At 42.4% G+C, this 27,736-nt stretch overlaps 1 long non-coding RNA gene and 1 pseudogene across 1 annotated transcript in view; both read left to right on the forward strand.

The window, feature by feature from the left end:
* Positions 1-22,788, forward strand: part of LOC115777575 (uncharacterized) — a 97,925-nt gene extending 75,137 nt beyond the window's left edge. The window contains exon 3 of the long non-coding RNA XR_004019643.1: positions 22,693-22,788. This is a non-coding gene — a long non-coding RNA (uncharacterized LOC115777575). The remainder of the gene's footprint in view (positions 1-22,692) is intronic.
* LOC115777559 (obscurin-like) overlaps positions 1-27,736 on the forward strand; it is a 698,358-nt pseudogene that overhangs the window by 478,844 nt on the left and 191,778 nt on the right.

Here is a 27,736-nt window from a genome sequence, read left to right on the forward strand (position 1 = left end):
CATAGACTTCAGGAGGAAGCCACCCCCTACAGCACCGGTGAACATCCAGGGAAAGGACATTGAGACAGTGGTCTCTTACAAGTACCTGAGTGTTCATCTCAACAACAAGCTGGACTGGACTACAAACACAGACGTCCTGTATAAGAAGGGCCAGAGTCGACTACACCTGCTGAGGAGACTGAGGTCCTTCGGTGTCTGCAGGACTCTGTTAAAGACCTTTTATGACTCAGTAGTAGCATCTAAACAATAAACTGGACTGGACTCATAACACTGATGCGCTCTACAGGAAGGGTCAGAGCAGACTCTACCTGCTGAGAAGGCTGAGGTCTTTTGGAGTGCAGGGGACACTCCTGAAGACCTTCTATGACTCTGTGGTGGCATCAGCCATCTTCTATGCAGCAGTATGTTGGAGCAGCAGCTTGTCTACAGCTGAGAGGAAGAGGATAGACAAGCTCATCAGGAAAGCCAGCTCTGTCCTAGGATGTCCTCTCGACTCAATGCAGGTGGTGGGAGACAGAAGGACTCTGACCAAAATAACATCACTGATGGACAAGGTCTCCCATCCCATGCATGAAACTGTTGCTGAGCTGGAGAGCTCCTTCAGTGACAGACTGCTGCATCCTAAATGCACAAAGGAGCGTTACCGCAGATCCTTCCTCCCAGCAGCTGTAAGACTTTATAATCATCACTGCTCCCAACAAAAACCACAATAGCCTACACAATGTAGGATAATATATAATATACTGTAAATAGTCCGGCACATCATGCACATTGTATATAGTGTTATTATTATTAGTAGTATTAAGGTTAATATTGTTTGTTGATTTTATATATATTCTTTTCTTAATAGTGTGAATTATTATATCTTTATTTATATTTATAATAACTGCGGCTGCTGTTACACCCAAATTTCCCCTCTGTGGGACAATAAAGGCTGTTTCTTCTTCTTCTTCTTCTTCTTCTTCATCTGCCCTTTTCTACGCAGTGGCCTGCTGGGGGGGTGGATGCACCGAAAGGGACAGGAGCAGGATCGACAAACTGGTGCGGAGGTCTAGCTCTGTGTTGGGATATCCTCTGGAGTCTGTGATGGTGGTGGGTGAGAGGAGGATGTTAGCAAAGCTGACATCCATTATGGACAACCCCCATCACCCTCTGCATGAGTCTGTGGGTGAGCTGAGCAGCTCCTTCAGTCAGAGACTGAAACATCCTCGCTGCAGGAAGGAGCGCTTTCACAGGTCATTCATCCCAACAGCAGTTAGACTGTATAACACATCATGATGTCATCAGTCACCTGCACACTTTACCTCCTCTGCCATCACTTTATCCTTACAGTCCAGATACATTTTATTTATCACACTCACCCATATAATGCATATCGTGTATGCTGTGTACCTTACCAGCTACAAATGTATATTATGTTTTGATGTCTGTATATCGTGTTCTGATGTGTGTGTACATGTGTGTATATGTATATGTGTGTATTGTATTGACACTGATATATTGATATATATTTTGATATATATTTTATGTATATAGTGCTTATGTATATGTGTATAGTTTTTTCTAGTCTGTTCTATTTTAGTTCATTTGTTTTTACTCATCCTTTTCATTTTTCTCTGTACTGAGCTGCTGTAATGTGCAAATTTCCCCGTTGTGGGATCATTAAAGTTTTATCTCATCTTATCTTACATCAGGCTTCTGTGCTTATTTGCAGATTCTGCACAAACTTGATGGGTGGAGGTGGGCTGAAAGGTGATTTGCAGATGCACAGCAGCTGTAGGCAGGCTAAAGCAGGCAGCTAAAATAGCTCATGAGAGTTTGTGTTTAGATACGTACCCTAGAACAGTCTCAGCTCTGACATCAGAGGATGTGAGCTGGCATTTTGCGTGTCTGTGTTGCACACGGTTGTTCACTCCGACTCTTTAGTAACGTGATACTTAAAGACGAAGCTGGAACTATGATGATTGCAGATTATGTGTTGAGTGACAGAAATATTTACTGCTGTTATGAACTCACTGTCTCAGCAATAATTCAGTGAAGTGTTTGGAAATTAGTAGTTTTCACTGTGTGTGCGTGTGAGTGTGTGCATGCATGCATGCAATCTTCTCTCTGCTCATTTTTTTTTACTTTGTAACACTTTTTTTGGCAGCACTGTCATCATGTGTCAGAATACGCAGCATTCAGTCAAACTCAGCAACCTCAGTTGAAGGTTTGATAACTTCAGAGCTGCTGAGCAGTGATGGTATAGTTACCTTGAAAAAGTAGTCCGACTACTGATTATTAATTACTCCTTTAAAAAGTAACTTTGTTACTTTACTGATTACTTAATTTTAGAAATAACTAAATTAGATTACAAGTTACTTTATTAGTTACTTTCAACAGTGGCCGGTCTTGTGCCAAGAAGTGATCGTCTGTCATAAAGTGATTCAGATGTTTCTGTGTGTTTTTATGTGTAATGTCTTTGCTTGTTTGATATGATTATGAAGGGCTTATATATAAAATGCAGAAATACCCTGTTTTTCAACAATCTTTAGGAGTCTGTGTTATTGTACCTACATTATAATCAATCCAGAGCTTTTTGGCCACATCAAGTATCTTTATAGAACTGTGATGTTATATTTGTTGTGATTTCTGCAGCCTTCTGAGACAGATTTCTGTTTAAAAATACATTTTTAATGTAAAATATTTAATGTAATATAAAAGTCACTTTGCCAGAAACTGAGTGCCGCTTCTACCTTGTGATAGAAATGCTGTTTCTCACTCAAAATGACCTGATATCATTCATGAAAGTATGTTTTTTTTTTTTTTAAAGCCTGTCATGTCTGGTAGATCTTGCAAGCAGAACTGTGATCTGAATGCGTTGTTGTGCCAAACATATTTGCTATTTCAAGATGAGCTCTATAGGTTCTCAATAGGCTCTTCTTGTTGATGTTTTAACCCTTTATTTTATTTATCTGAGTTATTTTTCACATACAATGTAACAGCCAGAGCTGACAGGCTGAAGAAAAGGAAAATAAAGAAAAGAAAAAGGGAGAGAGAAAGGGAGCAAAAAAAGGAGAGAGAAAAAAAAAAAAAAAAAAAAGGGGAAAGAGCACAAGTCTATTAATCAAATAGTTCATCACTTTAACATAAAAAAATACTATCAATACTTGCAAAAATAAATTTGTGTGTGAAAAACAAAACTAACAAAGCATGTTACGCACACCAACAATTTTGTTGAGTTGTGATTGAGTGGGTGTTTGTGTCTGTGTCATGTTTGTGTCTGTGTCATGGAACGTACTTACCAATGAGGGCAAAACGCTGCAGCTCCACCCATCAGAAGCTAGAGGCAGGCAGAGAAAGCCCCCGGAAACCCAGGCCACCAGCAGCCCACCAAGAGCCAGGAAGACCCATGGCTACTCAGTCCAAAGACAACCGCACACCCACCCCAGCAGACGGGAGAGGGTGGTCTCAGAAGGAGCCCCCCCAGTCGAGGAGCAAGGGCTCCAGGGAACCCAAGGCGATGAGAAGCCAGTCCCCCCCCAGCGGCCAGCCCCCTGCACTGGCCGGCGGCAGGGCCCCAGGGCCCACGGCACCCAAGGACCGCCCGACCCCCCCCAGCCCCCCCCCCCCCCCGCCGAAGAAGCCAACGCAGCCCTGCACCGCACCCCCAAGGGGAGCGGGCCAGCACCCACGCCAGAACATCCAGCCCCACCCAGGAACCCTGAGGCACCCCCATCCCAGGGGGGTAGGGGGGAGGAGGCAACCAGCAAGGAGCGGCCAGGAGGCAAGGCACAAGGCCCAGACCCAGGTCCAGCCATACATACAAACACACCCAGACACCCGTGTACACATTTATGCACAGATACTCATACATGCCCATACATACTTACCCACACACAGATATGCTATACATACACATTCACTCACCCACCCATACTCACGGAGACGGTGACAAATACACAAAGACACACATTCATCCATAGCTACCCACCCTCTGAAGACGGGGCAAGTGGAAACCACCCCAGGACGCCACCAGCCCGGTCCCCAAGGAACCACCCGACCCCTACCCTGGGCGAGGTGTAAGAAATCGGGGTGTAAGATGACCCATCCACCCCTCCTCCTCCCCAACTTGTAGGTCTATGTGTTAATGTTTGTGAGTGAATGAGGTGTATAGGGTGCAGTTAAAATTGAGGGGACAGTTATGCCACAAGCACCAACTGTTGGTCGTCAGTGCTTGCCCACACTGCCCCCCCAAAACCCTCCATGTCTAAAGTGCAAATAAAAGGTGGGGACAGACAGTGACGAGGATCCGAGTGGGGCCACCTCAGCGGCCCCACCTCATCAACCTCTGAGTAACATGCCTGCCCCAAAGGTCCTATGTGTGTCAGGTTGTAACTGTGTATGTGTTGTGAGTTATAATGACTAAAGTGCAATTAAAACGGAGAGGCAAGTGGTGGTGCAGCTCTCCACGTGGCCTCTCCATCCTACATCTGTGAGTGATGTGTATTCCGTGTGTGTGTGTGTGTTTGTGTATGGGGAGCGGGGGGGGGGGGGGGGGGGGGGGGCATATGACCAGGAAGAATCCTGGAAGAAGAGAGCCAGCTGTCCACTGGCTCAATAGGCACCCTGACTTCCCACACCCCAGCACAGGGCAGGGGGAGGTGAGCCCAGGGCCGTGGTGACAGCATCCCGGAGCACTGCAGCACCCGAGGTTGGCGCCCTCGCCCCACTGCAGAGGGCGGCCCGCTCTCCCTAGATGCCCATTCACTCAACAATAGACACAAACAAGCGACAGGACATACTGGCCTGGGCATGGAAATACAGTGCCCAGTCCCCCCCAACCACCCCACCGTGGCCCCATCCCCCACCCCACCCCCCTGCAATGCAGGCACCCCAGGGCCCCAAAAGCGTAGACCGGACATCCCGACGCCAGGCCAACCCACCCCACCCGGTGGCGCAGGTGAGAGATATGTTTGATATATGCTTCACAGATTATAGGTCATCAAGTCATTTACAGCCGTTTAGATACAGGGAATAATTTTTTGGCAACTACCGAAAATTGCTGTTTGGCAGACGATCACTTTTTGGCACAATAACTGTAGTAGAGGGCTTTCCAACTTTTTCAGCTCTCCCCCACTTATTGGTTTGTACCAAAGTCCAGCTTTTGTTGTTTGGGTGCTGGGGGGCTCCTGCATTAGTCGCAGCTCTGCTTCGCTCCACCTGTTGCAACTCGCTCTGTATGTTTGACTGTGCCGTGACTCCAGATGTTTCCTCGTATTTGAGGTAGTGTTTTTGAAGCTAGATAGCACTTTGTCGCCAGCACAGAGTGCACAACTAACCTTAATACTGTCATCTTTAGCTGACACAAACTCAAAATAGTGACTGTATTTCTGCTAGAAAACGCTCATCTCTCTCCTCCCTCCATTGTTTACGTTTGTGTCCCTGTGCTGTTATTGTCCTCATGCTGAAAACGGGACTTAACTGTCGCATTTGCCAGACGTCACTCCCCGAAACGTAAGAAGAAAGCAGAAATATATCTTTGTACTGAGGAAAATGACAAAAATAGTAACGCACAATTACTTGGATAAGTAACTTTAATCTGATTACTGGACTGCAAATAGTAACGCGTTAGATTACTCGTTACGGAGAAAAAGTAGTCAGATTAGAGTAACGCGTTACTAAGTAGCGCGTTACTGACATCACTGCTGCTGAGCAGCAGTTCAGATCATTTTTGACCCGTTTGTGTATCAGAATAAACTTCTTTGCAAATGGAAATGCTGTTTACTTTCTGATAGATGCAAAACTTTAAAACCCTTTTTTTTAAAAATCCAATAAGACCTGCAAAGAAGCAGTGATACATTTTCATCAAGAAGGAATAATAATTTCTATTTTCCTACAATGCAGATGTCATATGGTGTCACACAGTGACATCAGTATTGTAGTATTTCACCCTGTATTTTTATGGTGTGGCTCTAATTATTAAACTTTATTTTATACTCTGCATGTTTCTAGTTTGTTTTCAGCTTTTATTTTTGAAAATTGTTGTTAGTGATACTCGGTGTTGCCAGCTTAGCAACTTTGTTGCTAGATTCAGTGACTATTTTTTTCAAAAAGCGACTAGTGACAAATTTAGCAACTTTTTCCAGTGATGTCAGTGACTTTTTGACAGTTTTGGAGTTATAGAAACACAATCATCCCGGACATTCTCACCACCAAACTGCACACCCTGGGCCTCCCCCCCTCACATGTTCCTGGATAAAGGACTTCTTAACTAACCGGCCCCAGACTGTGAGACTTGGCCCCCATCTCTCCTCCATCCCCACAGGGCTGTGTGCTGAGCCCCCTCCTGTACTGCCTCTACACCCATGACTGCTGTCTGGTCCACAATAACAACCTCAAATTTGCTGACGACACCACAGTGGTCAGACTCATCTCAAGAGGAGATGAAGCAGCCTACAGAGAGGAGGTCCTGAAGTTGACAGCCTGGTGTTCAGAGAAGAACCTGCACTGAACACCATGAAAACCAAAGAGATCATCATTGACTTCAGGAAGCACAGGACTGACCCAGCCCCCCTCTACATCAATGGCGAGCGTGTGGAGAGGGTCCACACCCTCAGGTTTCTTGGTGTCCTCGTCTGATCTTTCTTGGTCAGATAACATCACAGCTGTTATCAAGAAGGCTCAGCAGCGACTTCACTTCCTGAGGGTCCTCAGGAAGAACAACTTGGACTCAAACCTGCTGCTGACCTTCTACCGCTCATCCATTGAGAGCCTGCTGACGTACTGTATCACAGTATGGTACGGCAGCTGCACTGAGGCAGACAGGGTCAGGCTTCAGAGGGTAGTCAAGACAGCACAAAGAATCGTTGGCTGCCCTCTCCCCTCCCTGATGGACAGCTACACCTCCCGCTGCATCAGCAGAGCCAAAAACATCATCAAGGACAGCTCACACCCTGGCTTTGACCTGTTTGACCTGCTGCCCTCTGGCAGGTGTTACAGGTGCGTCAAAGCCAGAACAAACAGACTTAAGAACAATTTCTTCGCCAGAGCAATCACCACCCTGAACTCACACACTCTAACTGTGCAATACCCACATCTCTGTGCAATATTATATTATTCATACTGAACAATATCTAACATTCCTGTATTGTAGAATATCCAATATTCATTCACTAGTGCAATACTCATTCACCAAGTGCAATACTCACCATCTTCATTATTATATGTATACACTTATTTTATTTTTTTACAACATACATATTTTATACATTTTTTTCTGTATATTTTGTATATTTTATACCTTGTGTTTTATTTTCTGTATATTTTTAGATCATATTATTTTATTTTATTTTTATTTTAGAGAGTTTGCCTTTCTATTGCATGGCACTGAACAGGAGTGGCCCTCCAATCTCATTGTACATCCTGTACAGTAAAATAAAGGCATTCTATTCTATTCTATTTTGTCACCATGTTTTGTGTACATACAGCCTTTGTACTGTGTGCTTTCATATGTTTTGACATCACCCGGACCCCAATTGTACCTGGGTGCCACAATGCCTTAACTCCATAATGGAACTCCATAGGGGAAGTTGGTCTGTACCGGAAGTCACGTGACCTTCATAGCAGATGTGGGTCTTCTTTGTGTGCTTATTCCTCATCTTGCACCCCGCAGACAAAACTGATTGTGAAATGTGGGTCTAGGGAAAGCATTAAGTTAATTAATTAATTATTTATTAAAGTTCATTTGTATTTATAAACATATTTAGGGTTTTTTTCTTCACTTTTCTTTCTCTCCAAAGATGTTATTGCTCTCTCCTAAAGCTTTGATTACAACTACATGCAAATGACGAAATATGCAAATTAGGTGATAAAGTCATATAGCGACTTTTAGGACAGCCAGTCTCTACTTTCCTTACTGAGGGGTTGGCAACAGTGGTGAAACTTCCCACCTACATTTTGTCATGGTCCTGGGCCGTTAGCAAGTGTATTGTATTCTTTTTCCTTGCGGTTCTGTTTTTTGTTATATTCTGTGGTATTTCTAAGATGCTTGTACTTTAGATTCCTAATTTGTTGTAGTTTCTGAATTCTGTTATTAGTTACAATTATTGTATTTCATTCCTGTTTCCCTTAGTTGTTCTTGTCTCTGTGTTCCAGTGTCTGTTTTGTCCCCTGTGTCGTTGTTCCTTGTCTCATGTGTTGTATCTTTAGTTTTACTTCTTCTGTTGTGTCAAGTCCATTTTTTGTGGAGGGCGAAGATACTGCACCATCTTCATCGCCATCAATACTGCACAGCTGCATAATTCATCATCTTTATTGCTCATGTAGCACCCGACCCATGTAGCTAATAGGTAAACATCATTTAAAGACAGGGGTATTGTAGTACTATGGGCGGGGCCCTGGGTTCTTTAAATTATTGGCTTCCGTACTAACCTGTATTGATAAGAAATTTGGTGATTGGTGCCTCCACTTAGCAGAATACAACCCTTTGGCCTTTAATCCTACTAAGAATTGTTATCATCCAGTGTTGAAACACGTTTCTCTGGTTCAAATTTAATAAACAGGGGAAAATCCTTACATGAAAGAAATAACACACACAGGATTCTTAACCGCAAAAATATAGAATTTAGTAATCAAAATTAATATTTGCAACTTCAAATAAACACAAAAAGAGTACAAAATAATTACTTCAATTAGGGTCTCTTCAAAACACCTGTAAATAAATCAAATTACTTGTGAAAACAATAGTCCTGCAGCTCACACACACACTCACACACTAAAGCTGCAACTCAATATCAGTCCTTTAAAATAAAATAAAACAAACGGTGCAGGCCTGTGTCGACGCTGGGGTGCGGTGTGGTCAGAAACTTTATGACCCTTTCGCTTGCAAAGCAAGCAGAACAAAACAATAAAATAATAAGCACGTGCAATTTGAGTACTCACAACCTCGAGCAGTCAGTCAGTCTGCAACCTGGTTAATGTTAGTCGCTGGTAACCTTTAGGGAATCATTCGTGAGGGCAACGAGGGCGTCCGGCAACGGCTTCGGTCTCCGACACAAAATCCAAGCAAGATGGCGACTCCTGGATACTTCTATGCTCCGTCACGTAGCAAGGGGGGAAAAAAAAGTCCAAGGATAGTCTCCTGGTCCTACACGTTAGCGAGCATATAAAATATCTTAGTCTTGCTTTATAATCGCTCTCATTTAAACTACTAACAGCATCGGCACACATTAACAACTTAGCAACTTAGACAGCTACTATATTATACATGTGCGACACGGCTAGCAAGCTAATATGCTATCCGCGATTAGCATCTCCATTTTAACATACTGCATCTGACAGAAACAGTTCAATACAACTTTCAAAGGAATATTTACCTTCGGATGTTTCAAAGTCCTTAACACAGAATGGCAAACTCTGCATTCACCACGATGAAAGGCACTTATACTCCGATACGATCAGCGGTCAACACACACGTTTGATGTACGTCTGTGGCATCTCTGTACCTCTCGCGCACCTGCCCTCAACTAGGTCAACCTCACATCCCGCCCCCACAATCCCTTGATTGGTTACATAGGTCACAAACAACCAATACAAATAAACACAAGTCAAGACTGACATTCTGATGCTCAGTGAGGATAGGTTGTACACAACACAAAATCCGTGAAAGTGCAGTGAAACTAATTAAAGTGACATACTACTTTATTAACAAACAAAATGATTTGGTCCACTATTGTTTTAACACAACTCACTTATGAACTTTATAAAAACTGTACATGAACTATTAGTTATTTGAACATTTTAAAACTATTTACTCATGCCCATAATCATTATGGACTGGGCTACACCCTCCCTCTTCTAAAAAGGTAGATGTCCTCATCTAACCCTGGCTCTTCTGCCTGAGGTAGTTAAGGGTTTCCTTTCTTGTTTTGATGATCTCTTGAAAGGTGTAGACTCTCTGAATGGATTAATACCTTCGCCCTGTGAACCAAGGTTCAACTGAATAACCATCCCATGATGCACAATGGTTACAGGTTCCTCAGTAGGATGTCCAGGTTCATCATAAGTCAAGCGTATGACTGGCTTAACTTCGCGCTGAGATTTCCTAACTACTGGTGTCTCTTTGCATTTCACAGCTCTTTTCGAAACAGAAGGAGATTTCTGCGTCATCTCAGTTTCTGTAGGCTGGGACTGCAACTCTTCATCTTCCGATTCTTGAGAGCTAGTGTCATCCGACAACTCCTCTCTTTGTCTAACTGGGTCAGTTTCACTTTGCTCACTGTCTGACACCTGTGAACTCTCATCAACAGAACTTGGGTATGGTTTCTCCAGATGGTGGGTGTGCAAAAGCTGTTGTTTCACCTCATCCATATCCAAGGATGAGTACTCACGCACACCTTCAAATTCCAAGTCTGATGAAGCAGAGTCGCTGGTTACTTGCTCAGACAACGAAGACTGTTTGGGGGTTTTCCTTACACTCTGCAGCCTTGTGACTGCTGGTTTTGTGACTTTTTTCTCGTTTTCCACTGAATGTGGCATTCTGACCAGGTAACCAATTGGCAAGAGATGATCTCTATGGAGGGTTTTAATGACTCCAGAGCCTTGTTCTGACTTCACTTGATAAACAGGTAGATTGGGCAACTTCTTCACTACCACATAGGGAGTAGATCTCCAACGATCTTGAAGTTTGTGTTTCCCCTTCAGGCCAAGGTTTCTTAACAACACTCTGTCACCCTCTGCCAATGGTTGATCTCGAACATGTTGATCATAACGAGACTTGTTTCTCATGTGATTTTTGGTTGCGGCTTCCATTGCTAGTTTGTAAGCCTGTTGCAGATCTTGTCTCATCTGTTTGACATACTTAAGATGTGACACTTCACTTGTCCCATCCACAACTGTGCCAAAACAAATGTCAACTGGAAGTCTTGCTTCACGTCCAAACATTAAAAAGTAGGGAGAATGTCCTGTGGCATCATTTTTTGTGCAATTATATGCATGCACTAGATGACTGATGTATTGACTCCAGTTCCTTTTGTTTGCTGTGTCCAGCGTACCAAGCATGGACAAGAGTGTTCTGTTGAATCGTTCAGGTTGAGCATCACCTTGTGGGTGATATGGGGATGTGCGAGACTTTCGTATGCCAAGCATAGAGAGAAGCTCCTTTATCAAGCGACTCTCAAAGTCTCTGCCTTGATCCGAATGGATTCTTGCGGGAAGACCATAATGCACAAAGTATTTTTCCCACAATACTCTTGCAACAGTAGTAGCTTTTTGATTTTTTGTAGGGAACGCCTGTGCATATCTCGTGAAATGGTCTGTCACTACTAACACATTTGCAACCCCTCTACTGTCGGGTTCTATTTGCAAAAAGTCAATGCACACTAAATCTAAGGGACCATTGCTAGTGATCTGATTCAATGGAGTTGAATGCTGGGGAAGAGTCTTCCTGGAGACACATCTTCCACATGTTTTTATATATTGTTCAACTTCAGCGATCATGCGGGGCCAATAGAATCTGTCTCTGAGCAGCTCAGAGGTTTTGTCTATTCCCAAATGTCCACAATCATCATGTAGTGACCTGAGTACTACACTTCGGTATCGCTGTGGCAAAACAAGTTGATTTATCTCTCTATCTGATGGTATTTGTCTGGTTCTATATAGAACTCCATCTTTTAGCTCCAACTTAGAGATTTCTCTGCTAAGCAAAGCAACATCGGGGGGATCATTCTGAGATTGAACATGCATCTTGCCAGCTTCAAGAGCTGTTTTCACTGGACCGATGACAGGATCCAAATCTTGTGCAGACTTAAGCTCTCTTGGGCTTAGCTGATCAATGGCATCTGAGCTCAAGTGCATTGGATAAGCATACACATCAGGGATGACCGTCGGTGGGACACCAAGTTGGTCAGCCAATCTAGTAGGGACACTGGGTGTTTCAACAACACAAGCTCGCCTACAGATTGCTTTAATGCCTGATGGTGGAATGTCTGTCCAGTTTCTGACATCTTCAGTTGCATACTGTCGGGAGAGCAAGTCAGCGTCAGTGTTCTGACGGCCAGGACGGTACTGGATGCTGAAGTCATAGGTAGCAAGGGCAGCTAACCAGCGATGTCCTGTGGCGTTTAGCCGGGCTGAGGACAGCACATAGGTTAAGGGGTTATTATCAGTTCTTACAGTAAACTTAGCTCCATACAAATAGTCATGAAATTTATCTACCACTGCCCACTTCAGCGCTAAAAACTCTAGCTGATGGACAGGGTATCGCAGTTCAGAATGGCTAAGTTTTCGGCTCGCAAATGCTACAGGCCGTAGACCTTCTGGGTGTTCCTGATATAGCACTGCACCTAAACCACTCATACTGGCGTCAACATGCAGTATGTATGGTTTACTTGGGTCTGCAAATGCTAACACTGGAGCATTTATGAGACAGTCAATGATTTTTCTGAATGCATCTCGACAGGACTGGTCCCACCGTTCGCCAAAAGGTTCAGATGCTTTGAAATACACCTTAGAGGTGCCTGGGGCTTGTGCTTGTCTCCCTTTCTGAGCTGGGGGGTAGCCCTTTGTAAGTTCAGTCAGTGGGCGAACAATGCTGGAGTAGTTCGCAATGAATCTCCGATAGTAACCACAGAAACCAAGGAAGGACTTCAAAGACTTGAGATCAGTGGGTTCCTTCCAGTCTTTTACCACGTTCGCTTTCTCGGGATCAGTGGCAATACCAGATTCTGAGACAATGTGGCCCACATATTTAACACTTGGTTGACAAAACTGGCATTTGTCAATTGACACTTTTAGGCCAACCTCTTGCAAGCGATCCAAAACTTTCAGCAATCGTTGTTCATGCTCCTCAAGAGTCTTTCCAAAGACAATAATGTCATCAAGATAGACAATGACTTGGAGAAGGTGCATATCACCCACGGCTTTCTCCATAAGCCGCTGAAAAGTGGCTGGGGCTCCAGTGATGCCCTGGGGCATCCTCTCAAATTGATAAAATCCGAGGGGACAGATGAATGCGGTCTTCTCCTTATCCTCTTCAGCCATGGCTATTTGATAATATCCACTCCGAAGATCCAGTACTGAGAACCATCGGCTGCCTGTGAGGCAATCCAAGGCATCATCAATGCGCGGCATTGTGTACTGATCCGGTATAGTGCGACTGTTCAGGGTCCGATAATCGATGCAGATCCTGATGGTTCCATTCTTTTTGCGCACTACCACAATGGGTGAGGCATAAGGACTTCGGGACTCTTTCAGAATGCCAGCAGCCAGTAGCTGCTGTATGTGTCGCCTTACATCGTCAATATCAGCTGGGGCTAAGCGACGTGATCGTTCTCTAAAAGGAGTGGGATCACTGACACGTATTTGGTGCTCAACTCCTCGTGCCAAACCAACATCCCATTCATTGAGAGAGAAAGCATTTCGTCTCTCAGCAAGTTTTCGGCTAAGCCGTTTCTTCCACTCCTCAGGAACTGGCGAGTCTCCAAAATCAAAGAGCTCGGGGTCAAGGAGGTCAGTGGTTGAGTTGGAAGGCTGAGGTAAGGCTACAGTATCTACTGCATACATTTCTGCAATGACAGTGCCAACCTGAATAGACGTGGGTTTTTGTGATTCATTGTGCAAAAGGACAGTGAAACTATTGGAGTCAATGTCTCTGTTAGGGAGCACTCCGGGCTGTACAAATACACCAGCCGGAAGATGCTGCGTCACAGGAGCTTCAACAAGAATAATGTCTTGAGAAGAGAAAGTCGGTTTCTCCACTTTACAGGTGGCATAACACTTCTCACCAGGAGCTATGGACAGTAGGCCTGGGCCTTGCCATTTCACTTGCCCAACTGCCTCATCAATAGCTTTTGACTGGGGGTTCAGGGTTTGTGTCTGTAGCTTTTCATAGACTGCTTGTATTCTCAAAGAGTGTACTTTGTTCTGACTGCCACTTTCTTTTGAAAGCTCCCACAGTCTGCGGAAGAGAAAGGCATTAGTGCCTACAATGACAGGCACTTGGCTGCAATGTTGTGGCTCGGGACACACAAGAGCAAGAACAGTGATTGGCCCTTTTACTCCTGCCAAGTCCTCTGGGAACTCCATGTCCACTACCACATAACCTCTGTAAGGGTACTCTGAATCAGCGAGACCCCATATAGCTAGATGAGAAATAGGACGAATAGGGACATGTGACAGATGTTTCTTGTACCACTCTTCAAAGATAATGGTTACAGTGGAACCAGAATCCATGAGGGCATCACAAGGAAGTTCATTAACTTTTATTTTTACCACAGATGATGGACCTACCAGACCTTCAGGTAAGTTAGTGTCTGTCTCTGGAATATGGACTTTATTGACTCTAGCAATAGATTCATCGGAACCTTTGCTGGATTCTTTTGGTCCACAAGTTGCTCCGCGCACTTGGCGAATGAGCTTTTTTATGACCTTCTGTGTATTTTCTGGAGCTGTGCATTTTGATGCAATGTGCCCATTTTCACCACATCTATAGCAGAAATATTCAGAAGACTCTGCTACAAACTGGCTTCTAGAAGTAGCACACTGTGGATTTGCAGCTGTTTTGTGGCTAGAATAGTTCGCTGTTGCGGTTGAGCCTGATTTGGTTTTCACAGTCATCACACTTATCTGTTCCTTTAGAGCTTTCAGTTCTTTCTTTAAAGACTGTATTTCGGGGTTTGACTCAGCTCTTACTTTCTTCTTATCCTTGGACTTTTTTGTAGTTTTATCATTTTCTGATTTAGACAATTTGTTCACTTGCTCACTCAGGGCGGATTTTAATTCTTCAATCTCAGCTCGAAGTTCAAGTTGCTGACTATTTGCCAACTTGTTTTCCTTTTCCCACCTGCACTGCATGCACACGCTGGCGGTGCACAGGTTTGCTGAGACTGTGCCTGGCGGCTTCACGTTCTTCCTCCGCACGAATTTCTTTGAGCAAGGTTAGGAAAGCAGGAGGATCATGCCTCCTCTCTCGCAAGTTCAACTTAAGCAACATGAGATCAGACTCAGTTGCTCCTTTTATAAGCTGCTCAAGCCTAGCTTTGTTGGCTGCGCTAACTGGGAGACCACCTCTCTTAATTACTTTACAGAGGGATCTTTCAAGTCTGCGCAAAAACTCTGACAAGGGCTCACCAGACTCCTGGCGAAGAGACCTGAAAGACAAATAAAGGTCTTCTCCTGACTCTGAGGTTCCAAAAGTACTTTCTATTGCTTCTATGTACTCCAAATGACTAGCATCAGGATTCGACAAGCGTACAGCCTGAAGGATCTCCAAAGCCGGACCTTTAAGACTCTCAACTATCCTGCATCTTTTCTCTTTTTCTGAACACTCATACTCTTCTACCATAAGCTTGGCCTGTTCAAGCCAGTTATCCAAACACTCCTCACCTAGTGGAACAGGGCTGATTCCAGAAAAAGTCCTTAAACGTCTATAGTTGTTGCTTTCAGTGGGTTTTGTGGTTTTATGCAACACTTCCCCTACAGCGTGAATAATAGACTCTGGAGTGCTATTCACTTCTGTCGCGGAACCACACATTGGATAAATGTCTTCCATTGTTTTTCCTTGTTCTTGGAGGAACTGTGCTAGTTTCTCTGAGAAATCATCTGCACTGCTCTCTTTGCGCTGAGCTACCACTATCTTCCAGCCATGCCCCCTGGCAGGCAAGAAGACTTCACATGGGACTCTAGAGGGATCGATTGGCTCACGACATTCGCAAAGCACGCTTAATGCCTGGTGTTTGGCGTCAAACATTTTTCCTCTTACCCTTACTTTTCCCAGTGCTTTTATGGTTTCCAGTGCTTCCTCAATGCAAGAGATGTCGTCATCTTCGGGGACTCCAAGTACCATAAGGGCATGTGTTAGCTCTATACCCTCCCCTCTACACCAGTTACTTAACTCCAACTGCGAGGAATTACTCAAACTTGCCATTATTTTGTCTTATGTGCTTGCAGGCTTGACCATGAGAAAGAGTCTCAACTACTTGACATTAAAATATATACCTTATTAGGGAAAATATCCCAGCGGTGCCTCCAATTTGTGTAGCACCCGACCCATGTAGCTAATAGGTAAACATCATTTAAAGACAGGGGTATTGTAGTACTATGGGCGGGGCCCTGGGTTCTTTAATTTATTGGCTTCCGTACTAACCTGTATTGATAAGAAATTTGGTGATTGGTGCCTCCACTTAGCAGAATACAACCCTTTGGCCTTTAATCCTACTAAGAATTGTTATCATCCAGTGTTGAAACACGTTTCTCTGGTTCAAATTTAATAAACAGGGGAAAATCCTTACATGAAAGAAATAACACACACAGGATTCTTAACCGCAAAAATATAGAATTTAGTAATCAAAATTAATATTTGCAACTTCAAATAAACACAATAAGAGTACAAAATAATTACTTCAATTAGGGTCTCTTCAAAACACCTGTAAATAAATCAAATTACTTGTGAAAACAATAGTCCTGCAGCTCACACACACACTCACACACTCAAGCTGCAACTCAATATCAGTCCTTTAAAATAAAATAAAACAAACGGTGCAGGCCTGTGTCGACGCTGGGGTGCGGTGTGGTCAGAAACTTTATGACCCTTTCGCTTGCAAAGCAAGCAGAACAAAACAATAAAATAATAAGCACGTGCAATTTGAGTACTCACAACCTCGAGCAGTCAGTCAGTCTGCAACCTGGTTAATGTTCGTCGCTGGTAACCTTTAGGGAATCATTCGTGAGGGCAACGAGGGCGTCCGGCAACGGCTTCGGTCTCCGACACAAAATCCAAGCAAGATGGCGACTCCTGGATACTTCTATGCTCCGTCACGTAGCAAGGGGGGAAAAAAAAGTCCAAGGATAGTCTCCTGGTCCTACACGTTAGCGAGCATATAAAATATCTTAGTCTTGCTTTATAATCGCTCTCATTTAAACTACTAACAGCATCGGCACACATTAACAACTTAGCAACTTAGACAGCTACTATATTATACATGTGCGACACGGCTAGCAAGCTAATATGCTATCCGCGATTAGCATCTCCATTTTAACATACTGCATCTTACAGAAACAGTTCAATACAACTTTCAAAGGAATATTTACCTTCGGATGTTTCAAAGTCCTTAACACAGAATGGCAAACTCTGCATTCACCACGATGAAAGGCACTTATACTCCAATACGATCAGCGGTCAACACACACGTTTGATGTACGTCTGTGGCATCTCTGTACCTCTCGCGCACCTGCCCTCAACTAGGTCAACCTCACATCCCGCCCCCACAATCCCTTGATTGGTTACATAGGTCACAAACAACCAATACAAATAAACACAAGTCAAGACTGACATTCTGATGCTCAGTGAGGATAGGTTGTACACAACACAAAATCCGTGAAAGTGCAGTGAAACTAATTAAAGTGACATAACCCCCATTCACACCTTTGTTCCAGTGACCTCAATAGGCCACAGGAAACAATGGAGCGGAGTCCTAAATTGGTTTCAACTGAAACCACTGATTAAATATGACCCACGCCCCCTTCACACCTGGGCACATGTGTTCACGCACATGATCAATAGAGGGTCATAACCACCTCCAGGGGACTACGCCCACAGGGGTTTAAATACCTGGGTCTCTCCACCATTTGGTTGAGAACTGAAGAAGCCTTTCGGATGAGAGGTGAAACGTCTTCAAGAAACAAAAAGAAGTCCAGTCGCCTTTTTCAAGCTCCAGAGACTACTATGACCTGGATGACTGAGAATCTACACAGACTTAAAGTGACATACTACTTTATTAACAAACAAAATGATTTGGTCCACTATTGTTTTAACACAACTCACTTATGAACTTTATAAAAACTGTACATGAACTATTAGTTATTTGAACATTTTAAAACTTTTTACTCATGCCCATAATCATTATGGACTGGGCTACACTCATGTTGTAGTAAGACAGTTGGAAAGGTTTATAGCAGTGTGGGAAGAGTTTATAAAGCCTTAAAATATATTTAAATAATAAAATAAATATATAATAAATATAACACAGCTACTTCACCTATTGTGGGGGTTTCTGGAACATAACCCCTGTGATAGGTGAGGGATCACTGTACTGGAGTCACTCCAGCATTAAACAGTGTTTTAAGTTTGTTGTCACGCATCTTGCATTTGGGTCCTCTGCCATAACACATTTCCCCAGTGAAGGCAATGAGGTCCACCTGCTCTGAAACCCCATTTTAAAGAGATGGATACAGGAGGCCAACACGGGGTTCAGCACAACAGGACAGACTCAACAGAGTAAAGAAGAAGCAGCCAAATGGACATCAAGGAAACCTGGGACTGGGAAGCCATGGAGCTGTTTCTTTGGAAAAAGCATCAAACATATTTTAAAGTTTATGAATTTCATCTATTGTAAATAAATGACATTTTCTTAACTGCTACGTTAGTCTCTCTGCAATCCTTTGGGGTCAATCTTTTAGCTGCTATCCACCCTTTTGTAAAGGTCCTCTCTCTCTGTTACACCTACATGCGTGTGAAAGGCTGTTGTTGGTTTACTCTGTGCTGCCACAGGTTTATTTTGATCCACTGACAGACCTCACTGTTTCTGTCTGGATTACCTAGAAAGGAAGAAATGCAGCCTGTGGTTTCTTCAGTTTGGCAGATGTCTTGTTTTATGCTTTCAGCAAACAGCAGAGAGTTAACAAGGAATACAAAGAGCACAGTGAGAACTTCACTTTGCTCTCTCTGTGCATCACACACTTTATATGATCTGCCTGTCCAGGAAGAATAGTACTAATTATCACTGCTACATTAAAGTATGCGTGACACTGCGTGAAAAACAGATACAAGTAGAGTCACTGTGGTGATGACACATGCTGGGCTAAGGAAAAAAAAGTGACATCCTGTGAAGCCGTGACAAGATATTTGTCACACCAAAATGCAGCTTCCTTTAAGGGTCTATTAAAAAAGCAGGCATTTCAAAAACATTTACATGTTTTCAGGTATTTTTAGGTTTCATATCTCGTATCACAACCACCTCTTGAATGTTAATAGGTGCTGAAACTTGTATAAGCTGTAAACAAACAACAAATAAGCAATTAACTGGAAGTTACATCATCATGTATTTTCTTTATCTGTTCCACAACACAAACACAAACTACAGCAAAAACAAAAAAAAAACTTGCATTTGGATCGTTTGTTAGGATAGAATTTATTTGTCACTATACAGAATGTACAATAAGATCAGAGGGTCACTCCTGTTCCTCTCCTGACTCCCTGGCAGCTGGTCAAAGGTTGTGTCAGTGGACAAAACACAACCAAACCAACTTGTGACATCATCAGCTGCGACAAACGACACGCTGACGGCCGTCATATTGTTTCACACCCACAGCAGCAGCTCCATTATTTAATGAGGCAATTTTTCCTGCCTGAAAGCCACCCATTCATTCAAGCAGCTCTTGAACTGTTTTTCTTCTCTCCTCTTAAATGGACATTTAAGCATGTCCTTGGATCCAGATCCCTGCACTCCAGGTGTTGAAGTTAACGTATTAGTTATGGCAGAATACAATTAAATAACAGCACCTGTTAATTTAAATTATGCTGATATGTTAAAACATTATCTACTTGCACACTGGAGCAGTCAGGGATTAAACCAGCAACCTTACAATTAGTAGCTGAGTTGCTCTACATCTTGAGCTACAGTCACCCCTGTATAGCCTGTTAACATAAGGTAAAACTGTTTATTAGTTATTCATTCATATCATAGTTATATATATATTTTTAAAGATGATATTAAACTGTATTAAACTTATATTAACTTTGTTATCAAGTAAAACCTTAGTTTCAAGGTCTCCAGCCCTATTAAATATTCACTATTTATAAGGCTGCATGCCTTTATATCCCTATTACCACAGTAAACTGAAAGCATACAAAAACATATACAAAGTACTACAAAAACAGGTATTACAGTATAACAAGTAGAGCAAATGTCCAGTTCCTTTTACAAACGCAGAGATTTGGCAGCAAAAACAAGGCTTCATTCTCACCACAGCTAATGTGATTTTAGAAGACATCAAGTTTCATATTCAATAGATGTGCAATAAATTTTTTTTCAGTTTATTAACTATAAATAGTCGGCCTGGACAACGTGGTACTATGATTCGTCCTCTTTTTCTACTTGCTCAGTGCTGCTGAGAGCAACTCAGAGCTGCTGTTTATTTCTTACATGACGGATAAACATCAGAGCTCTGACACTTTAAACTGGACAGATTTAAAGTGGACATGAAACACTTCAGGTATAAAGGCTGATTTACACTCTGGAGCCCTGCTCTGAAAACTGTCACAGATTTAGCTCTGACTGTGAGGCTGGATTTAAGAAATAAAAGGTTTTAGAGCAGTGTAGAAGTGACATCAATAGGTTGGTTGTTTGCCTGTAACAGACTTACATTATCTTCTATTAGACAATAGCTGTGAAGAGGGAGTTTTGTTTTTGTATATATATATATATATACACAAATAACAAGTATATATCAGGCTCATGTATATGTAATTATATGTATATGTAATATATATAATTATCTGTCTCTTAATGCATAATTTATCTGTCAGGCCTTTTCATAAAAATCTGCCTGACATGTTTCTGCAGCAGCAGGAGAGGATAAACATGTCACGCATGCTGTGGTCAGACCTGCTCAGTTGTGTTATTTCTGTGTCAAAGGAAGGAAGCAGAGAGGAGTTAAAACAGTCTTTGTGTTGTCACAGTTGTTGGTGTGTCATAGCTGCTGCTTCACTCTTTCTCTTTACAGGAAGTTGTAGAAGTTTTCAGACGTGTCGCTGCTGGATGTGAGGATGGGACCCACTTTGCTCTGTGAGCTGGGCCTATTCTGTGAGTACATCACTGACTTCTATAGTTTGATTCATACTGACTGATAAACATGTTTCAGTGAGAAGAACAGAGTATCAGTCATTTGGAGCATTTCAGTTCATTTGAACAGAGGACTCTCATGTTTGTTATCAACATGGTTGTTTGTAGCCTGGATTAGATTTTAGTGCACTGACTCAGATTAGAGTGGAGCTGCTTTAGTTTATCTAAGAAAGGTTTGTTTCTTCATCTGTGATCATTTGATGCATTTTACATCTTAATCTAAAATGCAGCCAATCACAGCAGCCACTGCTAAAAGCCCAAGTGTTTTATTTCTGCCATATTTGAGTGTGTCTATAGTTTGATGATGTCTGAAGTTTCTGCCTTTATTGTAGTGCTCTGTACTAGGGTTTAATCCCGGGATCCGGGATTCCCGGGAAATGCGATCAGAACCATTTCCCGTTTCCCGGGAAACGTTAGACGGGAAACCGGGAAAAAAGTCGCGCGCGTCGTTTTGACTTTCAGAAAGAAAAGAAAGCTTCAGAATGTTAAATTTAAGGAAATATTGAGAGAAGGGTTCGTTTAATGCGAAAAGCATTACTCTTCATTTCAGGCACGTTCAGCCTCCGTTTAAGGCTGGCTTCAGCCTTCATCTCAAGCGTTTTAATAGAGGTATTACACAGTTGTGCTTTTTTCCTCTTTTTGTTGAAATCGTAGGCAATGTGTTTACCCTAAGGTATTTTGTATTATATAATTTTATATTATTATATATTGTTATATTGCATTATATAGCCTATAAAATATGCCTGCCCTAAACAATAAAGAAATATCTGTGTAACTTCGAGTGTTTCTTTTCCTCGTTTGCAGCCGCTTACTAACAATCATGAATTAGGATACGGGCCTAATGTGTGAAGAAATTATCATGAAATAGATTGCTTTAACATATTTCGCTTTTAAAATGGAGTTGAGTAAAATGTATATTTTTTAGGCTATAAGGATTGGCCAGTTTTTCAAAAGACGATTCACAGCGAACCTACTTTAACCCTCAGACACGGTGTTATAAATTTGCTGTTGCCAGAATGGCAATGACCAAGTCGTGGAGCATTACTCAAGGCCCTGTGTTATGTCATATTATAGTGTAGTACGGTAGTTAACTTTTCAATGACTATTACAGCGTTCCACTGGTGGAGATATAGTGCAACAGATGTCGCCACGACAGCGTGGCTCAGCCTTTATCAATGCTGTGGAGATGAACCGTATTGTTTTGCACCAGCAGTTGTAAAATATCTTGGTATAATTCCATGTACAATGGAGGAATATTCAAATTATATTTGTTAAGGGAGCGTTGAGGAACGATACAACACCGCATAGCTCGAGCACTCGAATGTCGAGATGTAGGTTTTATTGCGTTAATCAAGCCGACGTTGCCCCCTACTGGGCATAACAGGACATAGCTGGAAAGCTACCTCTACAATATCACAATAGGTTAAGGCCGACACAGGCTACAGAAGGCCTAATTAAAATAAAAAAATAAATAAACTTTTTCCCGGGATTCCCGGGAAATGGCTCGTCATTTCCCGGGATTTGATTCATGTCATTTTCGGGAAAAATATTAAACCCTACTCTGTACGCTCCTCTGCACTGGACACGCTCAAGGTGACTGAACACTTTCACTTTTTCATTTCTTTCTTTTTATTTAGTAATAAAGATTCATCTCAGCCTGCTGCATCAATCTTGAGCACTTTCCATTTCTGTTTATTTTTACTTATTTCTCAATATATTCATAATTTTTTTAACATTATAAACACAGATGTTTTCTCCTATAGTGCATAAAATTGTGTTAAATTGTTAATGTTGTGGTTGTGTTGGATTCTAGATGCTGTGTTAACTATTGAACCCAACTGGTCCAGTTTTTTCATTGGAGAGTTTGTTACCTTCATGTGTGACATGAATGAAGGAGCAGACACTGACTGGTATTACACACTCAACAAGGATGGTCAAGAATTTGTCCCCTACGTCAAACACAAAGACTACAGAATAAAATTCACATCTACAGGTTACAGTGGGAAATATCAGTGCTTTGGTAGCAGGAAGAGTTCACGTTATACAAAGAGCAGTAACACTGTCTCTGTAACTGTATCAGGTAAGTCTACAGTGAGCAATAGCATAAATGTACAGTATGATCTCTGTTCAAATACTCATCTGAATAACAAAATATATTTAATTAATGTTGCCATGGAAACTTTTTTCTGATGCTGTGAAACTTTAACCAGGACGTCTGTATTTTACCTGCTACTTTGCTCACAGTGTACACAGCACTAAAATACTCACAGACTCTGATCATCATTACTACATGTGTGTGTTTTAATGTCAAACAACAACTGTGGATACAATTTAATTAAAAAAGGAAAATGAGAAACATCAAAGTTTCATAAAATTTTAGGTGACTGATGTTTCTGTTATCCACACAGAGCCCTCTTAACCCACTATTGTGTGTCCTTCAGTGAACTGTATTAGTTTACATTCAGTGTGATTTCTTCAGGTCAGAGAATGGACAAACAGTTAAACTGGGTTTATTTACAGATCTACAACCTGAGTTACTGTAGTTCTGTCACCATGTTGAGATAGAAATTAAAATGATAACATTAAAACATACTTTAAGTGTTAACTTTTATTTTTATTTTTTTATTTACATAAAAAAAACTTTTTGTATGTTTTTATTAGGGGTGGGACTCGATTAAAAAAATTAATCAAATTAATCAGGAGCTTTGTAATTAATTAATCGAAATTAATTGCATTTTAATCACATTTAAATATGTAACATGATAAATATTCATTTAAGTGTGGTTGATGAATGAATCAATATACATAAGCTTAAACTTCAAAATGTTGTTTACTTTCCCACCAGTCTACTACACAGACCAATGAAGGGTGGAAGTGCTCCTGTGATAAGCAAACTCCTGAAATTAAAGTTAAGCATCATAACTGGATAGTTTTATTCAACATTAATGTCTCACTTGTTATAGTTGGAAATTAATCATTCTCTCAGCTGTATTCCTTGATGTTGAAATGTGTTATGCTTGTTTTAACAGCTTATTTTGAATTAAAGACTTAAAATTAAACCACAAAAAGGAGAAAAAGTTCGTTTTCCGTTTAACCAGCTGTTTTACACAGCTGTGCTTCACACTCACGTTGCTAGGCGACATGAGCTACGCAGAGGTGATGGCAGCTGATATGTTGCCTCCCTAGGTTTGTCGTCTGAGGGGCAACTGGCTTCCTGTGCCAACATGTGGTGCTGTGGTAGAGAATAGCAAAAGGCACACACGTTGAGCTATCGTAGCTTCATAACAGGAAGTTTTATTCTTCACCAGAAAATCTATAAACATACCTCAAGTGTTACTAAACTGAATATAAACCAATGGCCTTTCACTTTAGTCTCTTTTACAAAACATGGCCATTGTGCTCCTGAGTCAAGACAATATGAATCACAAAACATTTCCACAACTTCATAAAACTATTCAGTAGAGTCTCTTTGAGTCCATCAACAAATTATAATCACAATGTACAACAAGAACTCATTCATTTTAAAGATAAACACATAACACACTCACACTGCTGTTCTTAACTCGATCCTTTTAACTACATGTGTAACAGACAGTAACACATTTGCTTTTAACCATTGAAACACCTATTACAGCATTAAGTGCCTGAATGAACTGTACTTTTACATACCTTTAGCTGTTGTTCCATTTTGTTTACACAATTAATTAGCTTTGTTCATAAAACAAACACATCTAATGCTATAATGCAAACTATCAGCTATATAAAATGCAATGCTCCTTTAATGGCGCTTCTCTCTCATCAAGAGTCATTCATCGACAGTCGCCATTACTCACTAAGTCACCTTACCCAATTACATTACTGGTTTCGGTATTAAACCACCAAAACTGTACTTTAACTAAACATCATAACCAGAAGAATAACATATGACTGTTCATAGAGTGCACATGAGTAAAAGTTCACATGTGAGTCCAGCAGTTTCTCATTTAGTTTTGGTTAGCTTCCCCACTCTACTCCACATTAGCCAAGTCCGCTAGCATTAGCATCGCTTAGCATACATCAATAAGCCACGATTTACACACCAATCGCTTCACAAACGGCTTCTTTTGCCGGCCTGTACAAGTCTCTCATAACAACCTTCTCTACACATATGGTCTGTATTGCACAGTCATTGTAAGGTGTTTTTACTGACCTGTGGTAGAGAATAGCAGAAGGCACACACGTTGAGCTATCGTAGCTTCATAACAGGAAGTTTTATTCTTCCTCTGTGCCCCAAAGCTACTCCATACCCCGAGCGCGATACGCCCTCTAGCGTCCTGCTGTGGGATGGCACCATAATACGTGAAACTGCACAGGACTCACAACAGTGCTTAAATGACAGTCAAATTTACAAATGTAACAAAACAAAAAAACTTTAGGGGTGACTGTTTTTATCTTTATCACCGTTTGATACTTAATCTCAGAAGTGAGATCATTTCAACCCTCTACACTCTCTCCCACTCAAAGAATGTCTCCTGACATTTGTTTCTATTTGTGTGGACCCGTCAGTGTATGAGAGTGTACCAGTTGTGGTAGTATGGTTGGGGATGGATGGGGTAAAAGGAGGATGGAAAGCCGGGATTGGACACGTAGGGTTGGCTGGCTGAGAGGGCGTTCATGTCCGTTCTCCAATGGCGGTATGATGGCTGACCCAGAGTGTCATATGTGAGTTTTTCTGCTGGTCGCCCTCTCCTCTGTGACCTCCTTACCTTGTCGTTTTCTCCTATGTTTCCTCCATCCGTCTCATCCACTTGGTCAGACCTTGTTTTGACCAACTCCTCAGTCTCCACAATGTCCTGCTCTCCCTCAGATTCTTGCCTGTTAGTAGGACAGAACTCTCTGGCTGTTGCATTTAACTTGCGCTGAGTTAGCGATTTCCGCCGTGCCATGACAGTTTCCCGTTGCTGAGGACGCTCCTGTAGAATAACAGGATCTTGCTGGCAAGGGTCTGCGAGTCTGTAGCATGGGATTCTGCTCCGGAGGTCACGATGGTAAGTATATTCATCTTCCTCATCAGAGCTACTTGTTGCTGTTTGGTCAACATATTTTTCAGGTTGTTTTTGTCCCTTCCGTCTGGTCTTTTCGTCCACGGGAAGTTCTTCTTCAAGAGGTAGGTCATTTACTGGCAGCAGTAGATTTCTATGCAGAACGCGCATGGTCTTACTTCCTCTCTCTGGCTGCACCTTATAGACTGGCCCATCTCTCACTCTCTCCACCACGCGATGTACGACCTTCTCCCAATAGGCACGCAATTTCCCTGGCCCTCCTCTCTCTGACAGATTTTTCACCAATACCCTATCACCTGGCTGGAGAGTGACCCCTTTTACACGTCTATCGTACTGTTTCTTGCCTTTGGCTGAGGACTTAAGGCTGTTGTCTGCAGCTATTTGATAAGCCACTCGCATCCTCTCTGCCCATTTTTGTACAAAGGTTTGGTGGTTACGTGCCTCAGTCTCTTTCCTTTGGCTAAACAGCAAATCGACTGGCAACCGTGGAGCCCTGCCATACAAAAGGAAAAATGGAGAGTATCCTGTTGCTTCATGTCTTGTGCAATTATATGCGTGCACAATCTGAGGCAAATGATCTTTCCATTCACTCTTTTTCTCTTCTCGTAGGGTACGCAGCATTTGGAGAAGTGTCCGATTTAGTCGTTCCACTGGATTGCATTGAGGATGGTAAGGGGTGGTTCGTGAATGTGCAATTCCTGACAGTTGTTGTAGTCTTTGGAACAGGCTGTTCTCGAACTCACGTCCTTGATCGTGATGCAACTTTTCTGGATACCCAAACCGAGGAATAAAGTCCTGAAATAACTTTTCAGCAGCTGTCTTTCCCGATTTGTTCCTTGTTGGGTATGCCTGTGCAAAGCGCGTAAAGTGGTCGACAAGGACAAGGATGTACTCATACCCTCCCTTGCTTGGCTCCAGGTGCAAGTAGTCAATGGAAACTAGCTCAAATGGTGCACTGCTGGTGAGGGATGCCATTGGAGCTCTTTGTGGGACACTGGGATGTTTCTGTTTTATGCAAGGGCATTTTTTTGTCACATAGTCCTCAATATCCTGTTGCATATACGGCCAGTAGAACCGTTCTCGGGCAAGGTGGATAACCTTGTCTGAACCTACATGCCCCATGTCGTCATGCAAGCTCTTCAGTACCTCCAATTTGAGCTTTTCCGGGAGGACCAGTTGTACGTTTTGATGTGTTTTCCGATAGAGTAGTCCATTTTCTACCTCTAGCTTGTTCCACTCATAGAGTAGTCTCCTTGTCTGTTTACACATTGCTCTCTTCTCTTTTTCATTCGGAGTCCATGTTCTCTGCTTCAGAGACACAACCTCTCTAATAGCTGGATCTTCTTGTTGTGCTGCTCTGATATCTTTGGGTATGATGCTTGAGACACCGTTTGAAGGCACAGTGTTTCCATCATCAACGTTTAATTGCAATGCAGCAACCCAGGGGACCTCATCATTTTGTGCCATTTTTGTTCCCTGCCACACTGCAGAGACCACCTCTGGTGACATCGTTTCTGTATGATCCTCCATCTGCTGCTGAAGGTTCACTGGGTACCTGGACAACATGTCAGCGTCCGCATTCTTCTTTCCGGGTCTATACTTGATATCAAAATGGAAGTCGGCCAATTCCCCAACCCACCTGTGACCCACAGCGTTTAGTCTTGCTGAATTCAGGATGTAGGTCAAGGGATTATTGTCTGTATAGACTGTGAAGGTTGGTGCATAATACAGGTAATCCCGGAACTTGTCGCAAATAGCCCATTTAAGGGCCAGGAACTCAAGTTTGCCAGAGTGTAGGTGGTAATTCCTCTCGGC

This window comes from Archocentrus centrarchus, unplaced genomic scaffold (genome assembly GCF_007364275.1).
Source record: "Archocentrus centrarchus isolate MPI-CPG fArcCen1 unplaced genomic scaffold, fArcCen1 scaffold_57_ctg1, whole genome shotgun sequence".
Lineage (NCBI taxonomy): Eukaryota > Metazoa > Chordata > Actinopteri > Cichliformes > Cichlidae > Archocentrus > Archocentrus centrarchus.